Source organism: Crassostrea angulata, chromosome 7 (genome assembly GCF_025612915.1).
Source record: "Crassostrea angulata isolate pt1a10 chromosome 7, ASM2561291v2, whole genome shotgun sequence".
NCBI lineage: Eukaryota > Metazoa > Mollusca > Bivalvia > Ostreida > Ostreidae > Magallana > Magallana angulata.
In genome coordinates this window covers 46,873,382-46,898,971 of record NC_069117.1, presented here as the reverse complement: position 1 = coordinate 46,898,971, position 25,590 = coordinate 46,873,382, and the positions used below count along the sequence as shown (strand labels likewise).

At 31.2% G+C, this 25,590-nt stretch overlaps 2 long non-coding RNA genes and 1 pseudogene across 5 annotated transcripts in view; 2 read left to right on the top strand and 1 right to left on the bottom strand.

Annotated features, from left to right (window-relative positions):
- Positions 1–9,030: 9,030 nt before the first annotated feature.
- Positions 9,031–9,601, bottom strand: LOC128191371 (uncharacterized; annotated as a pseudogene).
- A 523-nt stretch (positions 9,602–10,124) lies between these two features.
- LOC128155197 (uncharacterized) lies at positions 10,125–11,239 on the top strand. Its single transcript, XR_008239575.1, has 2 exons — positions 10,125–11,008; positions 11,121–11,239. It is a non-coding gene; the product is annotated as an uncharacterized LOC128155197 (long non-coding RNA).
- A 13,273-nt stretch (positions 11,240–24,512) lies between these two features.
- The window catches only part of LOC128155195 (uncharacterized), a 32,529-nt gene continuing 31,451 nt past the window's right edge, over positions 24,513–25,590 (top strand). For all 4 annotated transcript variants that reach the window (XR_008239574.1, XR_008239573.1, XR_008239570.1 and 1 more), the window contains exon 1: positions 24,513–24,625. This is a non-coding gene — a long non-coding RNA (uncharacterized LOC128155195). The remainder of the gene's footprint in view (positions 24,626–25,590) is intronic.

Genomic DNA, 25,590 nt, shown 5'->3' with positions numbered 1-25,590 from the left:
GATTGTGATGTTGGCGGCTAAAAAAACCATTTTCTGTTTTTTAAAGCTGAAAAATGAAAAAAGGGGAAAAAAATAAAAATGGAAAATTTTCCTCCGATTACAATCTACAAGGATAATTAGATAGATTAGAGCTTTAATATGCGATTTCATTAAAGGAATGAATTCAATATTTATTTGTTTTATACGATATAAAATGGTTTGGTTCAGTTTACGCTTTATAAACCGCGAATTCAATTCATTCATTTAACTTTTTTACTCTTCATAGTTTATAAAAACGGCACCAAATTGTACAAAATTCAAACGTAACGTCAGGCGTATTGATACGTTTTTGACGTTAGTCTTACTTTGACGTAGGCAACATTCTTTATACGATATAAAATAACTGTAAACATCAGAAAGCGCGTTACAACCAGAATTAAATTATTTGATGTTAATGTGTTGCTGACGGCTACTGCGTTTAACATATTTTCTATTGAAAAATTTCATGCGAAAATTTTTGGACAAGTTTATTATTAAGTCAATATTCCTTGAAAAAAATAGTGCAGAAATGCATAATTGATCATTGTACACACCTTGGAAGCAATATGTGTATTTTCAGGAATTTTAAAGAGTTTTGTTTTAAACAGCATGTATTGAAGACACTTGTGCCTTCTTGAGAAAATTTTAAAATGTTTGTTTTATTGTTTAAACAATTTTTCAATTGTAGGAAAAAACCCCAAATTGTTTACAAGACGGGACAGGTAATTGTGTTGATTGTTTAGAAATCATTCTTACAAAGCCATCAATATTATATATTTAAAATTTATCAATACTCCAGAAAGTAAAGAATGTACAATTTCTTTTTTTTCTTTTTGCAGGTTGAAAGGGAGACAACTGCTTTTGTTGATTGGAGAGAAAAATGCCAAAAAGAGTTATTTTTCGTAAAATTTGTATGAAATTAACTGTACATTGATTTCAATATATTAAACAGAATGCGTGTAATTATTGGTTTTCATTTTATATATTGATAATACTGTTTACAAAAAAAGAAGTTTAAAGGATGTTACGTATTTTATACGCCATTCTTACACTATCATTTTGGTTATATCAAATTGATTTGTCACTTTTTAATGAATTTCGGCAAAAAACCTAGAAATCTAATATAAAAAATCAACATCTATTGTTAAGTGCATTTAAAGATATCCATAATATTTTAGATATATAATTTTTTGATTAACTTGAATTCCATTAACATATTTCACATGTATGATAAAAACTCTTTTTAAAAGGGAGCAACTCGCGATTTGATCTCGATTTATTTAAATCAAAATTTCAATTTAAATGATTAGTATGGATAACATGGGTAAATTGCTGATGCTTGAACGAAACTTGAATGTCAAATATTAAGTTACAAGCTCATCACACAGTTCAAAATCTTGCGTTTTGCAAACAAAGTCTTGTTACTGTATGTGCTGTATAAGTGTACATTTTAATCAAATCTTGCTTTCTATTATTAATTATACTGTTAATGAACAAATGGTAGCGTTTTTTGTTTGCCATTACTTATATGGTTTAAGATAGTATAATTTCTTCACAGTACACTATTTGTAAACAAAAACATGACTCGGGCTTTGTTTACATAAGATTGAATGCTAATCTCCGGATCTCACTTGTAACTTGATTTCTAACCTTCACATGTTGGTTAACCATTTAAAATGCCCAAGTAAACCAATCTAAACATTTAAAATGATTTTTTTAATATCACAAATATTGTATCGGTTCTTAAAGAGGTAGATTAGAAAAATAAACCCGAAGTATATACATTTCTTTGTGTAAAATTAACAAGGCAAACAGTTTTTACATTTTCTTTTATGTTTTTTTTTATTTCCTTTCCTACAGAATTTCAGATTATTGTAACGTCATAAGTGCTCATTGAAGATTCCTCTATGGAACAACGGTATACGCTAGAATTTTATTAAAAATTCAAAATATGTTCATCAGTTATATGCTAAACGCGTTTCATTTTTATGAATTGAATGAATTGAATGACCGATTTTCTTTTAAGATAGAATTAACACGAATGTACACAACATACGCATTTAAAACTAAAACCAGCTACCTTAAGATGCGAAATATATGAGCATTTACTGGTATGTTCTTGCGCATATACGGATTTCTTAATGTTTGCCTCATAAGAACTTGCTTTCCAATATTCTAGTTTAAAATAATGCCTCATTTTCCTCATACCTCATTTCTTTTTCTTTGTTACACCATGCTGGATGGATACAGTATTTCAACTTATCATACAAGAAGACAATATAAAATAACCAGTAAAGGGGGATCACTCCTTCGCAGTTTTACCTTGTTCGTTTAAATCCAAAGGGGGTTCAATATATAATGTCACTTATCAGATTACATAATATACAGGGGTCAGTTGATATTTGAATTTATTTTCACGCATGGTTTGGTTCATATCCTACTTATCTGACCGTGTTTCATCAACGAACACACCTTTGAGTAGCTGATATTTAACTCCTACCGGAGTCATGGTATGGAAATATGACTGGTAACTCATCATCCAATAAAGCTGAACTTTGAGACTACATAAAAAGTTCCTATTTTGAGGTTTTAGGTGTTTGGTTTACTTTTGCAGTTTGTGTATTATTATCAACATAGACGATTTGCATTCATAAAACCAGGATCATTGCTTTTGCATAAAATGACATTTAAATCAAACAAGAAAGAAACAGCAAAAATATCCTCACATTCAAGATTTATAAAATCTTGTATACTTTATGAATAATACGCAAATGTATAAAACAAAAACTTTTAGGTTTACAAAATACTCAAAAGCCTTAAATGAAGTAAAGACTGAACACAGCATTGGGTGGCTAAAACAAACGTTTTTACATGGCAGTTTCTTGACAGATCGGAAGACCACGACTAGAAATGTCGATACATAGAGCTCTATCATTCTGTTCTACAAAGTAAACAATCAATGGTATGAGAGATACTTTGTCCTCCTTCAAAATACCCCCAAAATAATCCATTCTCCACTCCTAAAACACAAGTAAAAAAGTGAAAAGTGACAAATACTAAACAAAGAAATTTAAAGAGGTAAATTTAAAAACATATGTAATGTTAATTGAATTTTAATTTATGTACAATTAATTAAAATGTTTTTAGGTGACTAAAAATAATTACAATTTTTTTGGAAATCTGAAAATCGTTCAGACTTTCCAGGCGGTTGTTATTTTCCTCTATCACGCTAAAGAGTAATTCCTGGAAAAATAAAAAAATAAAGAAAGTTTTAAATAACCCAAATTAAATCTATAATATGAATGTGTATAACTGTTCTTATATCTAGTTCTGTACTATATATATATATATATATATATATATATATATATATATATATATATATATATATATATATATATATATATATATATATATATATATATATATATATATATATATATGTAGGATCTCTCATGATTGGCGATGGTATAACTATGATTTTTCTCCAACGAGTTTTGTGTTTTCTATCCCCGAGCCTTGGCATTGGATAAAAATCACGTACCATCTCAAATCATGAGAAATTCTTTTTATCACATGTTTTACCACATATTTTGTTAACCTCAACCTTTTTTGTAAAAAATATTATTGTGAGAAACACAACATATCTGCTACAAGATGTCAATAACTTTTAAAGTCATGGAAAAAAGTTCATTGACGTATAACAAAGAAACATTTCGTATTCGGTCATATTTTTATCTATTCATGAAAAAAATAAAAATAAAGATAAAACTGCATTAAATGTTTCATACTTGCAACCTAACACCTTTCAACAGAGTTCAACTGAATTATTTTTGCACTTTTTTCATTTTACATTCATCAAATGTTTCATTATGACGTCACGCTGGGTAAGAATACACAGTGTAACATCAAAAATTTATTACATGAGTGATACCCGCCGTATTTTGAGCTAAACATGTGATTAAAACTAGTATGTACTGTTTAACGATAGGAAGATCTAAATGGGCATATTAGCGACTTCTTCAAATAAAATAGTTCACTTATTTATAAAGTTACAAGCATGACACAGATGCAGTTGTTTGTTGTAATGTGTGAACAAGGTTCTTGCTTTTTTGTATGCACAGGCTATGGTTTGTATAGTGTTTGTTAAAATTTCCTTCTTGCAAGTTATAAATGAACATAATTAAAAATTTTCCAGCGTTTACTACGTCTTTTTTGTGTAAAGTATGCATTTAACAATCTTTAAATAGTGACAGGGTTCAGTTCTTGTCTGAATGGCAGAGAGTTTTGAGTTTTAGTATTTCCTTTGTAACACGGCAACTAAATTTAGAAACTTGGTTGTCTCTTAGAATGGAAAATGAAATATAAAAAATATACGCCTAAGCTAGCTGTTACCATTTCCTCTTTCCTAATTGTGATGGCAGTCAATAAAGTATAATATCGACACAATGATAAAAGAAAATCAAGTAAGAATTTCATTTTTAGTAGTAATCGCAAAATAGACGCACATTAATTCTATCAAGTTAACAATGAATTTATAATAAATGTAATTATAGTTCAAATGTGTTACCCAATGGCCAATGCGTACAGTAAATAAAAAATATCTATCTATCTTCAGTGTTTTATCATGTCTCTTCCTATCTTATTTTTATGAAAGTACGGTGATATATCTTTTTTCATAATCTTACATCATAGTTATACGAAAACGGATCGAACGTTATACTGAAAACAGATACTCTACCTTACAACATGGCTATTCAAATTTTAAATGTACCCAGGTATTAATTACATACCTTTTTAAAAGGAAACATACATGTACAATCATGTTCAAAATTTGGAACTGATTGCTTAGTCGATCAGTCGCATATGTGTGACCTGTGAAGCAATGATCGTGAGTTTCAGAGACGCTAGTTCAATATAGTTAGTAATGGAGGCGCATAATAATAAAATCAGACTTCATAAAGTGCGGATTTCACAATGGAAGGATTTGTCTGTACACATCTAGATAAGTAAGTAAAGATCGCCAGAAAAGTGTATGTCCTTATCAAGTGTACCAACGTTGATATCAGTCTACCAAGTGTCTGATTAACATTACAAGTGATTCAAACATAATACAGTTTCTCAATGTGGAAACGTGAATTCAAAACAAATAAAACTGCTGTGAGTATAAACTGTTTCCAATATAGGATATTTGAAACTACACTTACGGAATAAGGCATATTTGATTCCATTAAAATTAATTTTGATGTAAGTTGATTGTAGTTGAGTGAAGAGCCAAAAAACTAAATTTTAAAAACTGGATGGGGGATTTTTTTTTTTAATTATATATTTGATAAGTTATTTAGAAAGAAAAATGATACCTCAATGCGCATGTGCAGAAAAGGAAATGTGCAGTGAATTGGCAGATATTCAAGTTTCCGTGTCTCTTTGGCAGAGCTAGTCCCTTGTCGGAAAAGCCCGAAAAGTTACGATTGCCAGCAATTGCAAACTTGACTATCATTTTCTTAACAATAACAGATTTTAAAAAAAATTATTGAATGCATATCATGCTTATATTAGAGTAACCGATGATAATAAGTATTTATTAGTTAAATTTATGATGATTTGTATATCCTCAAAACAAGCAATAAACATGGCGGCTCTCGTGTTTTCAACAAAAGCAACAATTGATAATGAAAACAGAAATGTAAAACCTAAATCACAAAACAATGATATATGGAAATCAAGATAGCTACGTTAAGATATGCTGATGCAAAATGCTACAAATTGCATAATAAATATTAATTCACAAGTCCATAATTTTGCCATACATTAAAGTCCGACTTACTATTGCAAAGTCTTTCCCTCTTCGTTTACGTAAGCCCAGATAGTTAAAACAAAACTGAAATGGTTTTGTTAAGAATTCAAAAAATCTTGTGATTTTCTCCATATTTCCAGTTGGACTACGATGCATGATCAGGGGTATCAACACTTCCCCGGCTGTTATCCCGCCTTTTTGCGAAAACACGTGACCTATTTAAATGAATCTAATTGGTCAATGAAAAACTGTTCTCCTTATTTCTTTTTCTGAACTTCACATGATTGCTCGTTTTCTAAACCCATTAAAAACCATGCTGAATGTGTTCCACATATGGTTATAAACCGATTACGTTGAAGCATTTTTTGAATGTAGATTCTTTGATATTCATTTATTTAACAACTTTGCAGAGGGACGTAATATACAGAGAATGTAACTAAAATGGAGGTATATATTAGATGCATATGAATTATTTATAAGAAATCGAAACTTTGTTTGATTATATCATAATTACAATAGAACCATTTAACAAGACATTGGACATTCGGTAGGATGTAGCTATCTTTTTTCTTGCATCAAAACACGATAAAAATGACGCTGGTTTCCAGTGAAATATACGCAGATTGTTTAGTCTTAGCTTAAAAGTCAGAAAAGTCTTTGTTGATTTCAAAGCCATGACTGGGAGGCCAGCAGTGAAATAGACAGGCCTACGTCACATTGCTGTTTGATACAACTACCCAAAGACCAATCTCTTGTTAAAATGGTTCTAATAATTAGCATTTATTCTAGAGAAATCCAGTGCTGTACTTTGTCTCTTTTATCTCGTGCTTTTCTTTAACATTTGATTGTATATTCTAGGAGCAGTTCTGGACAAGATGTGTTGAACAAAGTGGTATCCTAGGACGAAAATGCGACTAAAAGTGAAATATGTTAAAAATGATGGAATCAAGATAGCATACAAACATGCGTAAGCTATGTGTGAGCATTCGCATTCTAAATTAAACCACATAATATTATTGCATTACTAAGTGTTTGTCAATTTTATTTGCCTCAAAAGCATGGTTCACTTGTTTGATAAATATTTTCACCAGAAATATGTATTGTATTTGTTAGATATACTAATTTTCTATTGTAGTTGATTAAATTTTTTCAAATAATGGCATCATAGCTAATTAAAATTCAATTTTATTTTGTAGTACCATCGCAAATGTATCTTATCTTATTAAAATGATAAGGCCTACCTGAGGTGCTAAAAGCATTATTTGTGATGCTACAAGAGATATGTATGATAGAAATAAAAGGTATGTAAGTGATAAATGAAAATTAAATAGTAAGGTTTGCACATCAAGCTTTCTAAGGAAGCTTATTCTAGTTTAAGTTAAGAACTGGTGTGCTAAAAAAAAAAATCAACATTCAACCTCAAAAGATATATTTGTCAAGATTTAAAATAAATCACCATTTTGTGTAAATTTTGTAGATGTTTGGTCTACCTGATATAAACAGAAGGTTCAATTTAACTTATGTTTCATAATTTGTATGGAAAGTTTTCATCTTATGATCCAATATCAACCAAATCAATTAAAGGTATAATACTTACATGATTAATTTAAAAATAAAAGGGAGATATCTAGAATCAAATAAAATATGGGTTTATCAAACATATCCCTTTCTAAAACCAAAGAACTGGGTTTTTTTTTTTAAAAAGCGCTGCATTCTTCAGTATGTTGTGGGTTTGGCATTCTAACACATACTTGTCCACAATCAATTGCATAAGATTGAAATTTTTCTAACACCTTTAAAGCAATAAGGTACATTTGTAAACTTTAATTATTATGGCAGATACATTGGTAATTATTGTCACCGAGACTATATAGCAAATGTATATGTAATTTAAACGACTGAGACAAAATAGATAGCATGCCTTCTTTATGTTATTGAACTCAACTGTATAATAGTAAAGATTTATCAATTTTTTAAGCTAACATTTACTTCGAAACTTTTCAATTCTGCAACATTAAGATGCTGATTCTTAAATTTGTTATCTCTGTATGATGTCCACAACCAGTCTGATATGCCCTTCAAGGATACTGAATCCACATCAAATCTAAAATGTTCAGAAGGATTATCTGAGGAATTTGGGATTGCATTGTTAATGGAGATAACATATGCTTTAGTTCCTTTTAATCCATTGTTACCATCTAAGGCTCTCATCAAGTATGATGCAGAAAGATTATCATTTTCTTCATTCAGAAATCTAGCAACATGCATTTGACAGGAACCAGTTTTGAGGCTACAAAGATATTTTCCAGACTGTGCTTCACTGAGGTAGAACTCCTTGATGGTAATAGGAAAATGACCGTAATTCTGACTGAAAAAGGAGGTGAGTTGTGTACACTGATAGCAACCAGCATTGTTTGTTTTCATGTAGATCTCTTTTAAGTTTGGAAACTGCATTGATAGAGTAAAAAAGGGTTCTAATACTTTGAGCAGAAGGACGCAAACCTTGCATACTATTCGCAAAAATATTGATGTATGTGTTCAAGTCAAGATGATCTGACGAGATGCTAGCTGTCCGTTATGGCCATTCTTCTTGGTAATTAAACGTAAAATACGCCAACTAATGTCCCTTTTCCAAAGAAGTCTGATTGTATTTTCTTGTACTGAAGGGGTAGAAACTTAATGGTCCTATCCATCACAAGAAGTCGCTGATTGGTTCATGGTCTTGATCTTGCAAAGTTCCCGTGCACAGTTTCGAGAAAATGAGCCGTGTAATCCTCGATGGCTTTTGTTGCCATGGTGCATTCATGCTGCAAGTCCTCCATCAAATCCTCAGATGGTATTCCGACTGTTTTAGTGGCTTCAGTGATGCCCTTTAAGTTTGTGAGTTAAATCGCCATTTGAGCAAATGTCTGAATGGTTTTGATCACAGTTCCTTAAAAAGATGTGTCCGTCGGATCACTCAGGGCAAACATTGTACAAATTCTATTGAAATAGCTTTTCATACAAAATTTAAAGTGCTGATTATAGATGTTGATCATATGAATCAAAGTGTTTTTCTTCATATCCAACCCATGTTCCTCAAGTCTTGTTACAACCGTCTGTAAGGACTCAATGACATTCATTCCAAGTTCTGTCGTTTTGTCAAGTCCATGCATTACTTTCCCTTTCGATGCGCGACATGACCTCAGGATTCTGTGCAAATTAAAGATGCACGGCTAAAAGTTTGGAACTTTGTTGGTTTGTTCGTTTGTTTCTAGGAAGTTTGCAATGATTCTAGCACTCATAGCATTTTTGATGACTTTCGAAATTTATTGTTTTTCCCACTTAACAAATGAAGTTGCATTGTACCAAAACCAAATAATCTAGGAAATAGAGGGCATAGATACATATTTCAGGAAGTGTAGCTATTTGGTCTGGTCTGATATTCTGTATATCTTTGGCGGATTAAGTATCTGTCCTGGTCCTGTTACTGAAGCATGTTTTCAAGCAGCATCAATTTTTAGTTGTGTCAGTGGTAGTAAAAACTGAGGAAGCTTTTCCTTCGTAAAGTTTCTCGCAAATAATGACATGATCTGCAGCTGTTTGTATGTTGTGGCATAATATGCCTCTATCAACTGTTATGTGACTTTGTCTGTTACTTCACTTTTAATTGCAGAGGTAATTGGATGGACCGATTTTGGAGAGAATGGTGTCCTCTTGTCCTGCGCTTATGATGGACAGAACTATCATAGCAGTTTCTTTGGCCTTACTGATTCAGTAACGCTTTGCAGACCTTGCTTATTCAGACCACGATCTGGTAATCTTGTTCAAATTTTTGCAATATCAATCTTGATTATTCATAATTCTATAGTGCTATTTCTTTGTTCTTCATGAAATTAATTATTCTCGTATCAAGCCTGTTTTTCTCTCTGTAGTTCCTTTCTCTTTATTTGTTCATGTTTTTGCACATTCATGTACTTTTCAGTCCCCATTTCTGGTTTTGCTCTTTGGTGCAAATGTACTGTATGACTTGTTAATGTTTCATCACCGACCTTGCTTTCATTTAACCTTCTTTCTTTTTCAGTGAAACTGGCCATGGGTGCATAAGAGGAGAGAGTCAATGTTGGATATACAATAGGATCTTTGCCTTGTATGTCATTCATCTTGTTTTTATTTCATTGTGATCTTTAATATCTTTGTAACATTATTTAATCATTTTATTTCTTGTTTAATTTCACAAAAACCTATTTTACTTTCTATGATTTGAATTTATGAAAAAAGAGACAATGAAAATCAAACAATCATGATACAATCATAATGCTTTCTAACAGTCGAAAAACTATCAGAAATTGACGAAATTTATATAATCATATGTTGCTTGGCATAATGAAACACTTATTGTATGAATTTTTTGGAAATGTGATGATCTATTCCCCCTAGAAAATCAAATTAAAATGTTTATGACAGCATTGCTGTATTCCTAAATCATGCATGTGCATGTGAGAATTTAAAAGAACGTAGCCCAGTAGGTAAGTTGTATTGTTTCAATAAAAGATGTAAAACATTTATTTTAGAAATATACAAATATTTTCATCAACATTAATGTATCATGCTAACCGTGCATATATTTTCATTATGTTTAAACAAGATTAAGCTAAACATGAGTATTTTTTCCAGACAATTATTTAAATGAATTTTTATACAAGAGAGGCGTTAACAGCGGAGGAAGTACATGAACAATTCAATAAGTCATATATTCTTGGAGAGGTGCCATTGATTTTAAAAAATAAAAGGAAAATATCCCCCCGATTACAATCTACAAGGATAATAAGATAGATTAGAGCTTTAATATGCAATTTTATTGGATGTTAATGCGTTGCTGACGGCGACTGCGTTTAACATATTTTTTTCTGTTAAATTTCATGTGAAACATTTTTGGCATAAAGTTTATCATTTAGTCATTATTCCTTGATAAAAATAGCACAGAAATGCATAATTTAGCATTGTACACACCCTGGATGCAATATGTGTATTTTCAGGAATTTTAAAGAGTTTTGTTTTAAACAGCATGCTTTGAACTTGTGCCTTCTTGAGAAGATTTTAAAATGTTTGTTTTATTGATTAAACAATTTTTCAGTTGTAAGAAAAAAACACCCCCAGATTGTTTTATGAATTTTGAACACATCGAGCATAACACTTACTGGACAACTAAATGTGTTCATTGTTTATAGACATCATTGTTACAAAGCCATCAATATTATATATTGAAAATTTATCAAAATTCCACAAAGTCAAGGATATACAATTTCTTTTTTTCTTTTTACAGGTTGAAAGGGAGATAACTGCTTTTGTTGATTGGAGAGAGAAATGCCAAAAAGAGTTATTTTTCGTAGAATTTGTATGAAATTAACTGTACATTAATTTCATTAAATTAAACAAAATGTCTGTAATTTTTGGTTTTCATTATATATATTGAATATACTGTTTACAAAAAAAAGTTTTAAAGGATGCCACATATTTTATACTCATTTTTTACACTATCATTTTGGTTTTATCAAATTCATTTGTGACTTTTTAATGAATTTCAGAAAAAAACTAAGACTGGTAATATAAAAAAAATCGACGTTTATTGAAAGATTTGTCCCTATCAAATGTATAATAATTGTTAAGTACATGTAAAGATATCCATAATATTTTAAATAGAACTAGAATTTTTTTTATTAATTTGAATTCCATTAACAGATTTCACATGTATGATATAAACTCTTTTTAAATGGGAGCAACTCACGATTTGATCTCGATTTATTTAAATCATAATTTTCAATTGAAATGATTAGAATAGAAAACATTGGTAAACTGTTGATGCTTGAACGAAACTTGAATGTCAAATATTAAGTTACAAGAAAGGTTTGATTGAAATGTACACTTCTACAACACATACAGTAACGAGACCTTGTTTACAAAACACATGATTTTGAACTGTGTAATATCACACAGTTCAAAATCATGTGTTTTGTAAACAAAGTCTCGTTACTGTATGTGTTGTAGAAGTGTACATTTCAATAAAATCTTTCTATCTATTATTATACTGTTAATGAACATAAGGCATCGGTTTTTTGTTTGTCATAACTGATATGGTTTAAGATTTATAATTCCTTCACAGTGCACTATTTGTAAACAAAAAACAAGACTCGAGCTTTGTTTTCATAAGAATGAATTCTAACCTCTGGATTTCACTTGTAACTTGATTTCTAACCTTCACATGTTGGTTAATCATTTGATATGCCCAAAGAAACCAATCTAAACGTTTAAAATGATTTTTTGAAATCACAAATAGTGTATCGGTCCCTTTGAGGATGTAGATTAGAAAAATAAACCGGAAATATATACATTTCTTTGTGTAAAATTAGCAAGGCTTGCATTTTTACATCTTCTTTTATGTTAGTTTTTATTTCCTCTCCTACAGAATTTCAGATTAAATTAACGTTTAAGTGCTCATTGAAGATCCCTCTATGGAACAACGGTATACTCTAGAACTTAATTAACAATATTTTCATCAGTAATATGCTTAACGCGTTTCATTTTTATGAATTGTATTACCGATTTTCTTTCAAGGTAGAATTAACACGAAGTTGCACAACATAAGTAATAGAAACTAAAATCGGCTACCCTAAAATGTGAAATATATGGGCATTTACTAGTATGTTCTCGCGCGTATACGTTTTTCTTATTGTTTACCTCATGAGATCTTGTATGCTTTCTAATATTCTAGTTTAAAATAATGCCTCTTTCTCCTCATACCTCATTTCTTTTTTCTTTGTTGGATGGATACAATATTTCAAATTATCATACAAGAAGACAATATAAAATAACCAGTAAAGGGGGATCACTCCTTTGCAGTTTTACCTTGTTCGTTTAAATACGAGGGGCGTTCAATATATAATGTCACTTATCAGATTACATCATATATACAGGGTTCAGTTGATAATTGAATTTATTTTCACGTATGGTTTGGTTCATATTTTACTTATCTGACTGTGTTTCATCAACGAACACTCCTTTGAGAAGCTGATATTCAACTCCTACTCAAGACATGATATGAAAATATGACTGGTAACGCATCATCCACTAAAGCTGAACTTAAAGGCTACATAAAAAGTTCCTATTTTGAGGTTTAAGGTGTTTGGTTTACTTTTGCATTTTGTGTATTATTAACAACATAGAAGAATTGCATTCATGAAACCAGGATCATTTCTTTAGCATAAAATGAAATTTAAATCAAATTTGAAAGAAACAACCAAAAATATCCTATCATTCATAATTTATAAAATTTTGTATACTTTATGAATAGTACGCAAATGTATTTAACAAAAATCTTTAGGTTTACAAATACTCAAAAGCATTAAATGACGTAAAGACTGAACACAGCATATGGTGGCTAAAGCAAATGTCTTTACATGGCAGATTGGTAGTCCACGACTAGAAATGTCAATAAATAGAGCTCTATCATTTTGTTCTGCAAAGTATACAATCAATGATATGAGAGATACTTTGCCTTTTCAAAATACCCCCGAAAAAATCCACTCTCCAATCGTAAAACACAAGTAAAAAAGTGAAAAATGACAAATGCTGAACAAAGAAATTTTTGTTGAAGCGTTCTTAATGAGCTAAATTTTAAAACATATGTAATATCCATTGAATTTTAATTTATGTACAATTAAAATCAAATGTTTTCAACTGACAAAAATAATTACAATTTTTTTGGAAATCTGAAAATCGTTCAGACTTTCCAGGCGTTTGTTGTTTTCCTCTATCACGCTAAAGAGCAAATCCTGGAAAAATGAAAAAATACAGAAAGTTTTAAAAAACTCAAATTAAATCTAAAACACGAATATGTATAACTGTTCTTAGTTCTAGTTCTGTGCTATATATATAGGAGATCTCATGATTTGCGATGGTATAAATGTGATTTATCCGTCGTATTGTGTGTTTTCTATCCCCGAGCCTTAGCATTTGATAAAAATCATATACCATCTCAAATCATGAGAGATTTTTTATCACATGTTTTACCACATATTTTGTTAAGCCTTAACTTTTTTTGACAAGACGTCAATAACTTTCAAAGTCATAGAAAAAAAGTTCATTGAATTTTAACAAACAATCATTTCATATTCGAACATCTTTTATCTATTTATAAAAAAATAAAATAAAAATATAACTGCATTAAATGCCTCACATTTGCAACTCAGCACATTTCAACAGTGTTCAACTGAATTATTTTTGCACTTTTTCATTTTACATTAATCAACCGCCCAAACATACGTAACGTTTCTTTTTGACGTCACGCTGGGTAAGAAAACACAGTGTAATATTAATTTTTTTTTATGAGTGATATCCGCCGTATATTGAGCTAAATATGTGATAAAAACTAACATGTACTGTTTATCGAAAGGAAGATTTAAATGGGCATGTTAGCGACTTCATCCAAAAATAAAATAATTCATTTATTTATAAAGTTACAAGCGTGATACAGATGCAGTTGTTTGTTGTACTGTGTGAACAATGCTTTTGCTTTTGTGTGTGCACATGCTATGGTATGTATAATGTTTGTTACAATTTTTTCCTACTTGCAAGTTATAAATGAACATAATTTAATATTTTCCAGCGTTTACTACCACTTTTTTGTGTAAAGTATGCATTAAACAATCTTTGAATAGTGACAGGGTACAGTTCTTGTCTGAATGGCAAAGAGTTTTGAGTTTTAGTATTTCCTTTGTAACACGACAACCTCTTTCCTAACTGTGATGGCAGTCAATAAAGTATAGTATCGATACAATGATTAAAGAAAATTAAATAAGAATTCCTTTTTAGTAGTTATCGCATGGCTCCATTGTAGAAATAGAAGAGTTGAACAAGCAGCATTATTCATCTACAAATGAACATTGACTACAATGATGTTTCAAAATAGACGCGTATTAAGTCTATCAAGTTAACAATAAATATTTCATAAATAGAATTATAGTTCAAATGTGCTCCCCAATGGCCAATGCGTACAGTAAATAAAAATATCTATCTATCTTCAGTGTTTTATCATGTCTCTTCCTATCTTATTTTTATGAAGGTAGGGTGATATATCTTTTTTCATAATCTTACATCACAGTTATCTAAAAACGGATCGAAAGTTATACTGAAAACGGATACCCTACCTTACAAAATGGCTATTCAAAGTTTAAATGTACCTAGGTATTAACTATATACCTTTTAATACGGAGACACCTGTACAATCATTTCAGAACTTTGAACCGATTGCTTAGTGGATCAGTCGCATATGTGACCTGTGTAGCTATGATCGTGAGTTTTAGAGACGCTAGTTTAATATAGTTAGTAATGGAGGCGCATAATAATAAAATCAGACTTCATAAAAGTGCGGGTTTCACAATTTGTGGAACGTAGATTCTTTGATATTCATTTATATAACAACTTTGCAGAGGGACGTATAATACAGAGAATGTAACTATAGTGGAGCTAAATATCAGATGCATATGAAATATTTATAAAAAATCTTAACTATGTTTGTTTATATCATAATTACAATAGAACCATTTAACAAGATATTGGACTTTCGGTAGGATGTAGCCATCTTTTTTCTTGTGCAAAACACGTTAAAAATGACACTGGTTTCAAGTGAAATATACTCAGATTGTGTAATCTTGGGTCAAAAGTCATACAAGAATTTGTTGATTTCAAAGCCATGAATAGGTAGCCAGCAGTGAAATAGACAGGCCCACGTCACATTGATGTTTGACACACCTACCCTAAGTCCAAGCTCATGTTAAAATAGTTCTAAAAAAATTAACGTCCATTCTAGAAAAGTCAAATGCTTTAATTAGTCACTTAAGTTAGTGCTTTTCTACAACATATGATTATATATTCTAGGATCAGTTCTGGACATAGTGGGTTGAATAGAGCGGTATCCTTGGACGAGAATTCGACTGAAATTGAAATTTCATGTCAGAAATGATGGTCATCAAGATAGCATACAAACATGTATAAGCTATGTGTAGCCTTTTAAATAAGTTCACATTATATTATTCCATTACTAAGTATTTGTCAATTTTATTTGCCTCCAAAGTATGGTTTACTTGTTCGATAAGTATTTTTACCAAAATATGTATTGTATATGTTAGACATACTTATTTTCTAATGAAGTGGATCAAATTCGCTAAATAAAATAAATAAAATTCAATTTTATTTTGTAGTATAATCGCAATAGGTTTTTAATCTGTGATATTAAAATGTTTAAGCCTATCTGAGGTTCTACAATCATTAAGCACTTGTAATGCTACAATAACTATGCATGATGGAAATAAAAGGTATGTAAGTGATTAATGCTAAAAATTAATCATGTTTGTACTACAAGCTTTTTAAGTTATCCTAGTTAAGTTCAGGGCTGGTGTGCAAAATTACAAAATCAGCAATTCAGACCCAACAGATATATTGGTCAAGATTGAAAATAAATCACCATTTAGTGCAAATGTTGTAGATGTTTGGTCTTCCTGATATAACAAGAACGTTCACGTTAACTTATGTTTCATAATTTGTGTTTGAACTTTTTCATCTTATGAACCAACATCAACCAAATTATTTAAATGTATATTGCTTATATGTTTAAATCAAAAATAAAAGAACGATATCTAGAATCAAATTGAATATTATGGGTTCTATCAAATATATCACTTAACAATACCAAATTAACAGTTTTATAAAAACCTCAGCAGTTTTCATTATGTCTTCAATAAGACATATTAAACAATTTTAAGCAATTTCTCTTTTTGCCAACAACTTCACCATAACTCTGAGACGACATTGCCTCACAATTGTGAGCATATTTCTGTCGTGTAGGATGGCAGAACACTCAACCCAGATTTTGACGTCACAACTGATTCCAGTTTCTTCTGCTTTCCTGTAAAGGCGATTTCCTAATGCTAGATGTTTCTCAAGGTTAGCAGGCCTCTCATACTGTTTCTGGCAATAGAGATCTGGGCATGCATACAAATCATTATTCAGGTGCCCCCTGGCCCTGATCCTGGATCTGTTCCTGCTCTATTTCATTTTAAATGTTTCGGTTTATCATTTTAACACATACTTGTCTATCATAAACTGCATGAGATGGAAATTTCTCTAACACATATAATTTGTAATTTTTAATTATTAGAGCGAATACATTTATTTGGTAATTCATGACACAGAGACTATACAGTAAATTCACATGTAATTTATACGACGGAAACAAAATAGTTTTCATGTCTTCTTTATGTTATTAAACTAAACTTTATATTAGCAAAGATTATCAATTTTTATAACATTTGCCTCAAAACTATTTATTACTCATTATTTTCATATTTCTCTAATATTAAGATGCTGATCCTCGAAAGTTTTTGTCTCAATAAGACGTTCACAAATAACCTGAAATGCCCTTTATGCAGATACTGAATCAACATCAATTCTGAAAATGTTCAGAAGGATTATCTGAGAAGTTTTGGGTTTTATCTTTGCTCCTTTGCATTGTTAAATGAAGATAACATATTATTTAGTTCCTTCTTATCCATTATAACCTTCCAATGCTTTCATTAAGTCGGAAGCAGAAAGAATATCATTTTATTCAGAAATCTAGCAACAAGCATTTGACATGAACCAGTTTGGATCTTTTCCAGACTGTGCTTCACTGAGGTAGAACTCCTTGATGGTAATAGGAAAATGACTGATTCTGACTTAAAAAGTAAATTAGTGGTGTACACTGATAGCAACCAGCATTTTCTGTCTTCATGTAAATCTCTATTAGGTTTGGAAACTGCATTGATAGATTTAAAAGAAGACTTCTAATAATATAAGCATAAGAAAACCAACCATGAGTACTATTCTCAAGAATTTAGATGTATGTGCTCAAATCAAGATGCTCTGACGAAATGCTAGCTGTCCGTTTATGGTCATTCTTCTTGCAAGTTAATTAAACGTGAAATGTGCCAACTGAAGCCCTTATTTCCCAAAGACGTCTGACTGTGTTTCCCTATACTGGAGAGGTAGAAACTCCGGGACCCAATCCTTTATAAGAAATCGCTGATTGGCTGAAGGTGTTGATCTTGCAAAGTCTTCGTGCATGGTTCTTAGAAGGTGAACCTTGTAATCCTTAGCAGCTTTTGTTGCCATGGTGCTTACTTGCTGCAATTCCTCCATCAAATCCTCAGATGGTATTCTGACTGTTTTAATAGCTTCAGTGATGGCCTCTCTAAGTTTGTGTGTTAAAACGCATTTCAAGCAAATGTCTGAATGGTCCTCATTACAGTTACTTGAAACTCAGAGCAAACATTGTACAATATACATTGCATGAGAAAGTTCTGCTGAAATGGCTTTTCACATCAAATTTTAAGTGCTGATTACAGAAGCTGACCATATCAATCAGAGTGATTTTTTTCTCTATGTCCGATCCATATTACCCTAGTCGTGTTACAACCGTCTGTAATGACTCCATAGTATTCATTCCAAGTGTTGTCGTATTGTCAAGTCTATGCATTGCATTCCTTTTCAATGCTCGACAAGATTGCGTGATTCTGTACAAATATACTATCTTAAGTTTTGGAAATTTGTTTCCTCTCAATACTCTAGGTAGTGTGCAATGATTCTAGCTCTCATAGCATTTATAATGACTTTTGGATTTTTTTCCCATTTGACAAGCGAAGTTGCATGGTAACAAAACCGAGAACTCTGAAAATCGAAGGCATTGAAGCATATTCCAGAGAGTGTCGCTATTCGGTCTGGTCAGACGTTTTCTGTATATCTTAAGTTATCTAGAATCTGTTCTGGTCCTTTCATTGGAGCATTTTTTTTAGCTGAATCGATTTTGGGTTGTGTCAGTGGTGGTTCAAACTGAAGAAGCTTTTCCTTTGTAAAGTTGCACGCAAATAATGACAAAATATACAGCTGTTTTTGTCTGCTGTTACATAATATACCTTTATCAACTGTTGTGTGACTTTGTATGTTATTTCACTTTCATTTGCAGAAGATGGACCGATTTTGGAGAGAAAGGTGACCTCTTTGCCTGGGGTTATAATGGGTAGGACTATCATAGCAGCTTCTTTGGCCTTGATGATGCAGTAACGCTTGCAGACTTTGCTTATTTAGACCACTGTCTGGTATTGATAAGGTTAGACTTTTGTTCATATTTTTTCATTTCCAATCTTGATTATTTATGGTTATGTAGTTCTCTTTCTTTGTTCATGAAATCAGTTGATTCTCGCATCAAGCCCATTTTTCTCTCTGCAGTTCCTCTCTTTAAATTCATTCATGTTTTTGTCCATTCGTGTACTCTTCAAAAAACGTTCACCATCTCATTTCGTTCTCTTTCAGTCCCCTTTTCTGGTTTTGCTCTTTGGTGGTGGAAATGTACTACATTACGCCTGTTCACTTGTTGATGAATCATCAGTGTCCTTGCTTTCATTTAACCATCTTTCTTTCTTAGCAGAACTGGCCATGGAAGCATTGGAGGAAAGTGTAAATGGGGATTTTATAATAGGATCATTGATTTGTATATCATTGAGCTCATTTTCATTTAATTGTGATCTTTAAGATTTTTGTACCATTATTTTATCATTTTAGTTCCTTTTTAATATTACGAAAAACAATTTTACTATCTATGATTTGAATTTATGAAAAATGTGAGACAATGAAATCAATCAATCATGGCGTTACTGCTTTCTTAAGGTTGAAAAGTACTAGAAATTGACGTATTTTGTATACTCATATGTTGTTTGGCATTATGTAACACTTATTGCATGAGTGTTCTTTTAAATTGGTGATTAATTTCAGAAAGAATTTTGTTGCAGAAAGTTAAACACAAATGTTTTTGGACAGCGTTACTGTATTTCTTGATTATGCATGTGCATGTAAACATGGAAAAAATGGTACCCTAGTATATGAGTTAGATTGTCTTTTGAATAAATGGATATTTAAATTAGAGACGGAAAGCTATTGTTGTATTGTTTTAATAAAAGATGCAAAACATTTAAATTTAGAAATATATGAATATTATCGTCAACATCAATAGAGAATGCTAACCTGGCATATATTTTCATCATGTTTGAACAAAATTAACCTCAACATAAAAAATTAAAATTTTTTCAGACAATTCTTTTAATGCCTGTTTTATCATCTTACAGCACCATAACGTATACAAAAGAGGCGTTAATGGCGGAGAAAGTACATGAACAATTCAAGTGAATCCTATAGTCTTGAACAGCTGCTGTTGATTTTAGGAAAGGTTAGAAATAATTAACAACTATGGAACAATTCTTTATTTCTTATACTTTATAACTGTATTACAAGATTATGTTAAATTCATAAAAGAAAACGAAGCACAATTTCAGTCATATTTTGTCCAGTTTAAGAGTTTTTTTCTGGTCAGTTTTTGGCGAAAACATATAAGTTTAAGATATGTTTTCATATTGATCCTAAAATGTTCAAAATGGTCGCATATTCCCCTTAACAGAAACGCCACAAAAGAAAGTAAAGCTTTTTATTGCATAGAATGCACAAAACTTTTAACAGTATGTATGACTACCTTATCAACAATCACAGGGGTAATTGTGACGTTCGGGTCACAAAAAAGCGTTGTTTTTCAACTGAAAAATGTGAGAGAAAAAGGTATAAAAATAAAAGAAAACGATTTGTCATTACTTTTCCGATTAGGAAAGTGTGTCCTTAGCTATAATCTACAACTATAATCCGATAATGCGATTTCATATGAAATATGTTAATTGCGTTTTTGACGACAAATGTGCTTAACATATTTTTCTATTGAAAACTTTAAAGTAAAAAATTGTTGACATTAAGTTTATCATCAAGTCAATATTCCATGATAAAAATAGAATCGAAATGCATAACTTGTAAGTACTGGATACAATATGTGTATTTTCACGAATTTTAAAGAGTTTTGAGTTAAACGACATGTATCGAAGACACTTCTGCATTTTTGAAAAGATTTTTAAAAGTTTGTTTTATTCATTGAACAATTTTTTAGCTGTTAGGAAAAACAAATTACATGTATATTATTTCATACATTTGTAATACATCGATCATAACGTTTACTGGATAGCTAAATGTGTTTAGAAATCATTGTTACAATGCCATTAATTATATATTGATTATTCAATAAGTGGATTTTTTGAAGAAAATTTATCAACATTCCACAATGTCGAGAATTTACAATCTCTTCTTTTCACAGGATGAAAGGGATGTAGCTGGGTTTGTTGATTGGAAAAAGAAATGCCATAAAGAGTTATTTTTCATAGAATTTGTATATTTACTGTACTTTAATTTCTTTAAATTGAACAAGATGTGTATTTAATGTTTTCATTTGATATTATGACACAGTTTACATAAAAAGAAGTTTAAAAGAATGCCGCATATCTTATACGACATTCTTACACTATAGTTTTTGGTAATATTAAATTAATTTGTCACTTTTTAATGAATTTCGTGTTTTCGGCTAAAATCTAGAATGCTAATATAAAAGATCGACGTCTAATGAAAGATTTGTGCCTATTATTAAATGTATAATAATCATGAAGATATCAATGGTATTTTAAATAGAACTAAGATTTTTCAATTAACTTGATTTCCATTAGCATACTTCACATGTAAAAAAAAAACACCTCTTTTTAAAAAGGACCAAGTCACGATTCAAGCTCGATTTTTTCTTTTAATGATTAGAATGGATAACATGGGTAAATTGTTCATGCTTGAACGAAACTTGAATGTCAAATATTAAGCACAGGTGCTTGAGGACAGGATCAAACCCACACCCCTTTCATCCCCACTCTCAAGTACAAAGACCATCGGGACTTTACTCTGTTTAAAATTAAATTATTCTCTTATTACATATTTCTATTCTAATTTATTCATTCATTACCCAAAATTACATATAACAAACATTTTTAAATAACCAGACCCTCTATATATAAATATATATAACAAGAAGGTTGCTAACTTTGTCCATCTAGAATCAACGGAAGTAAGGGTTTATCGCAAGGAAGATAACTCGAAACATTAATTTTTTAAAATGTTTCTTTTATGTCTTCCATTGTAATACACTCAGTAACAATACCTTCTTTTAGATTTCCCAGTACCCAAGACGATAAAAAATTTTCAGTTCTTCGCGGCTTGATTAGAATTCATACCTCAAATGATTGTACTTTTTCCGAGTTTCGCATGCAATTTCGTAAATCTCTTACCTTTTCATTGTTCTCGTGTTAATTCGGGACTTCTCTGTTTATGAGCAGAGTTATCTTCCTTGCGATAAACCCTCACTTCCGTTGATTCTAGATGGATCGGTTCAAAACTTGCAAATTGTCGTTGAAAAATGTCCTAATTTACCCAATAAATGTAATTACACGGGCATGGCTTACATATATTCAGTGAAGATTTACTGGTAGATGTAGTTTGATAGTGCATTTCAACAAATATTCATCGGCAGTGCCTCTCGGCTGGCAGACGAAGTTAAGCAACCTTCTTGTATTATATATGTAGATGGTCTGATTTTTAAAACATGTTTGTTTTAGGTAATTTTATCCAATGAATGTATAAATTAGATTAGAAATATGTCATAAAAGGATAATTTAATTTTAAAAAATAATGAAGTCCCGGGGGTCTATATACTTGGTGTGGTGATAGAAATGGGGTAGGGTCGATCCTGTTCTCAAGCACCTGTGATATTAAGTTACAAGCTTATCACACAGTTCAAAATTATGTTTTTTGTTACAAATTCTCGTTACTGTATGTGTTGTATTAATGTACATTTCAATCAAATCTTGCTTTCTATGATTAATTATATTGTTAATGAACATATTGAATTAGTTTTGTTTTGTTTGCTATAACTTACAGAATAATTTCTTCACAGTACAACAAAACTCCAGCTTTGTTTACATAACAATGAATTCTAATCTCCGTACCTCACTTGTAACCTGATTTCTTACCTTCACATGTTGGTCAAAATATTTGAAATGCTATGTTAACTAATATGTACATTGAGTTTTTAAAATAACAAATAGGGTATTGGTCCTTTAAGGAGGAAGATTAGAAAAAAAAATCCGAGGGAAGCTTCTATCTATATATAAAATTACCAAGGCTAACACTTTTTAAATTTTCTTCAATATCAGTTTTTATTTTCTCTTCTACAGATCTAGAGTCTCAGTTTATCGCAACGTCATGAATGCAAAATAAAGATTCAAATATGGAACATGGGTAAAATCTATAATTTTATTCAAAAATCAAAAATATTTTTTTCAGTAATTTGCTCAATGCGTTTAATTTTTATAAATGGTATGAACAATTTTCTTTTAAGGTAAAATAAAGTGGACAACATTGAGATGGTGTCCATCTCAAAAGGCCCCGCTAAAATAATGGACAATAGGATGAAAAGCATTTCAGAGAATTTTGCTTCGACCTTGACCTATAACTTTGAAATTTTTCAGATGGCATAAAACTTTAAATTCAATTTCATTACTCTTTATATACAGGATTTTTGTTCAACCTAAGCAAGGTTAAGCAAATGGAAAATAATTCACGGTCTAAAACTGATTATATAGAGATCTGCAATGACCTTCATATTGACTTGGTTTAATTTATAAAGTCACTCTAAACCATAAACCAAAAAGCTCTATTAATGTGTAGTAAAGGCCAAATAGGGCCAAGTAGAGAGTATATATATATATGCTCTGAAATTTTTTTTTGTGGGATCCAATATGACCTTGACGCTTACCTACAAACATTGTTCAAAGTCACTGTACACCCTTTGATCGTATACACTCTGTGAGAAGTGAAGTATGAGCCAGATTAGATAAAAGGGAGAAAAGATATGCTCCGAACAATGATTTTTCATATAACTAGATTTTGACCCGTGCATGCACAGATTGGTATTGCATATATCGCTTCAGCTTTGACCTTGAAACTTGGTTCAAGGTCACTCGGACCCTCTCAATTAAAAAAATGTTTATGTGAAGTAGAACCAAATAGGGTTAAGTTGAGAGCTCAGAAGAAAATAAGAATTTTTGCATGATCAAATATGACCTTGATCCTTGACCTACAAACTTCATTTAAGGTCACCCTCTCACCATTAACACTCTAAGACTGAAGTTTGAGGCAGATTGAACAAAGGGGAAAGACAATTTTCTCTGAATAAGGATTTTTCATATAATTCTGTAATAACCTTTAGCTTTAAGCTAGAAATATGGTTCAAGGTCACTGCACACCCTTTACCCAATGGAAGTCTGTGGGTGAAGTACGAGCCAGACTGGGCTAAGAGGAAAGAAGATATGCTCCGGACAAGTAATCACAGACGGACGGAAGGATGGACTGATGGATGGATGGAAGGTCGACCGGACGGACACACTGATCACTGTAGGGCCCCAACAGAGCAGGCCCTAACAAGGATGTGCACAAGATATGAATTAAAACTACAGCATGCTATCTCAAGAAACCTTGATAAATATATGGGCATTTATATTCTCGCGCGTATTTCAAATTTTTAATTGTTTGCTTTTCGAGATGCTGGACGATATTCGTTATCAAGAGCGATAAGTATCTTCTCGTGGTTTAAGAGTTAGCAAAAAATTAAATATACATACATCCTTGTATGACTACTCCTTAATTTGTGACTTTTTTTAGAAGCTGAACATGCTTTCGTTTTAGATAAGTATATAAATTCTATGTACTAGTATCACGTTTACTTAATGGTACAAATGGATTATATGAAAATGAATAATTATGTGGAACATTTTTGTAAGTATATATATTTTTTAAGATTGGTAGACAAATGATCATGAGGAAAATTATTCAATTGAATGAAGTATAACCTGGGTTGGGGCCGTTTACGCTTTATAACCTGCAAAGCTGATTATAATCAAAGTACTAAAGTACTCAAAGCCGGCCTCTTTTGGTGTGTCTTTATGCATATTTTGTAGTAAAGACTGAAAATCTCTCTCTCCCCTCTCTCTCTTACGCTTTTAATGCCGGCAAAGCGTCAGAGAGCGCCCAAATTTTGTAAGCTACTATAAACAAAAATAAGTGTGTCTAGTAGAAAAAAGTTCAACAGTTTCTGCCTTGAATTTTGCAACAAGCGTTATATATTCAATCCCCATTTCTTAAACGCGCACCAAAATTCATGCGCATTGTATGTGTCCAAAATGCACAGTCTTGTTTTTAAAACACGTTATAAATAAGAAAACTAAAAAAGATCAATTCTCTCGAAAAAAAAAAGAGGAAGAAACGAAATGCCAACACTTTTGACAAATCGTGGCTCTTTGTGTAACTATTTGGTATAGCGGAAGCTTTTATTTTGACGCTGTTTGGATATCTGTTTTGTTTAGTTTTGAAGTTGTGCTATTTATAGTAACATTGGCGATTTGCCCACCTACAGCCAGGACTCTGCTTTCAATAGCTTCCGGCTAAGAAAGCGTAAATTGCTCCATCCCATGTTATACGAGTATAACTTGTGTAGATATTGAGTTCATTCTTATAAGTTATTTTTCTTTATTTTACCGGACATATTGAGTGGTTTTACTTCTTAATTTGATATAACTTTCTTTAAAATTCAAACGTAACATCGAGCAGATTAGTACGTTTTGACGTTGGTGCATTATGGCGTGTCTTGTGACGTGCAAATTCAACCAAATTTTTCTATCCCATCAAATGTCGCGTTACAACCAGAATTAAATCATATACAGAACTGTATTTTACATGAATTC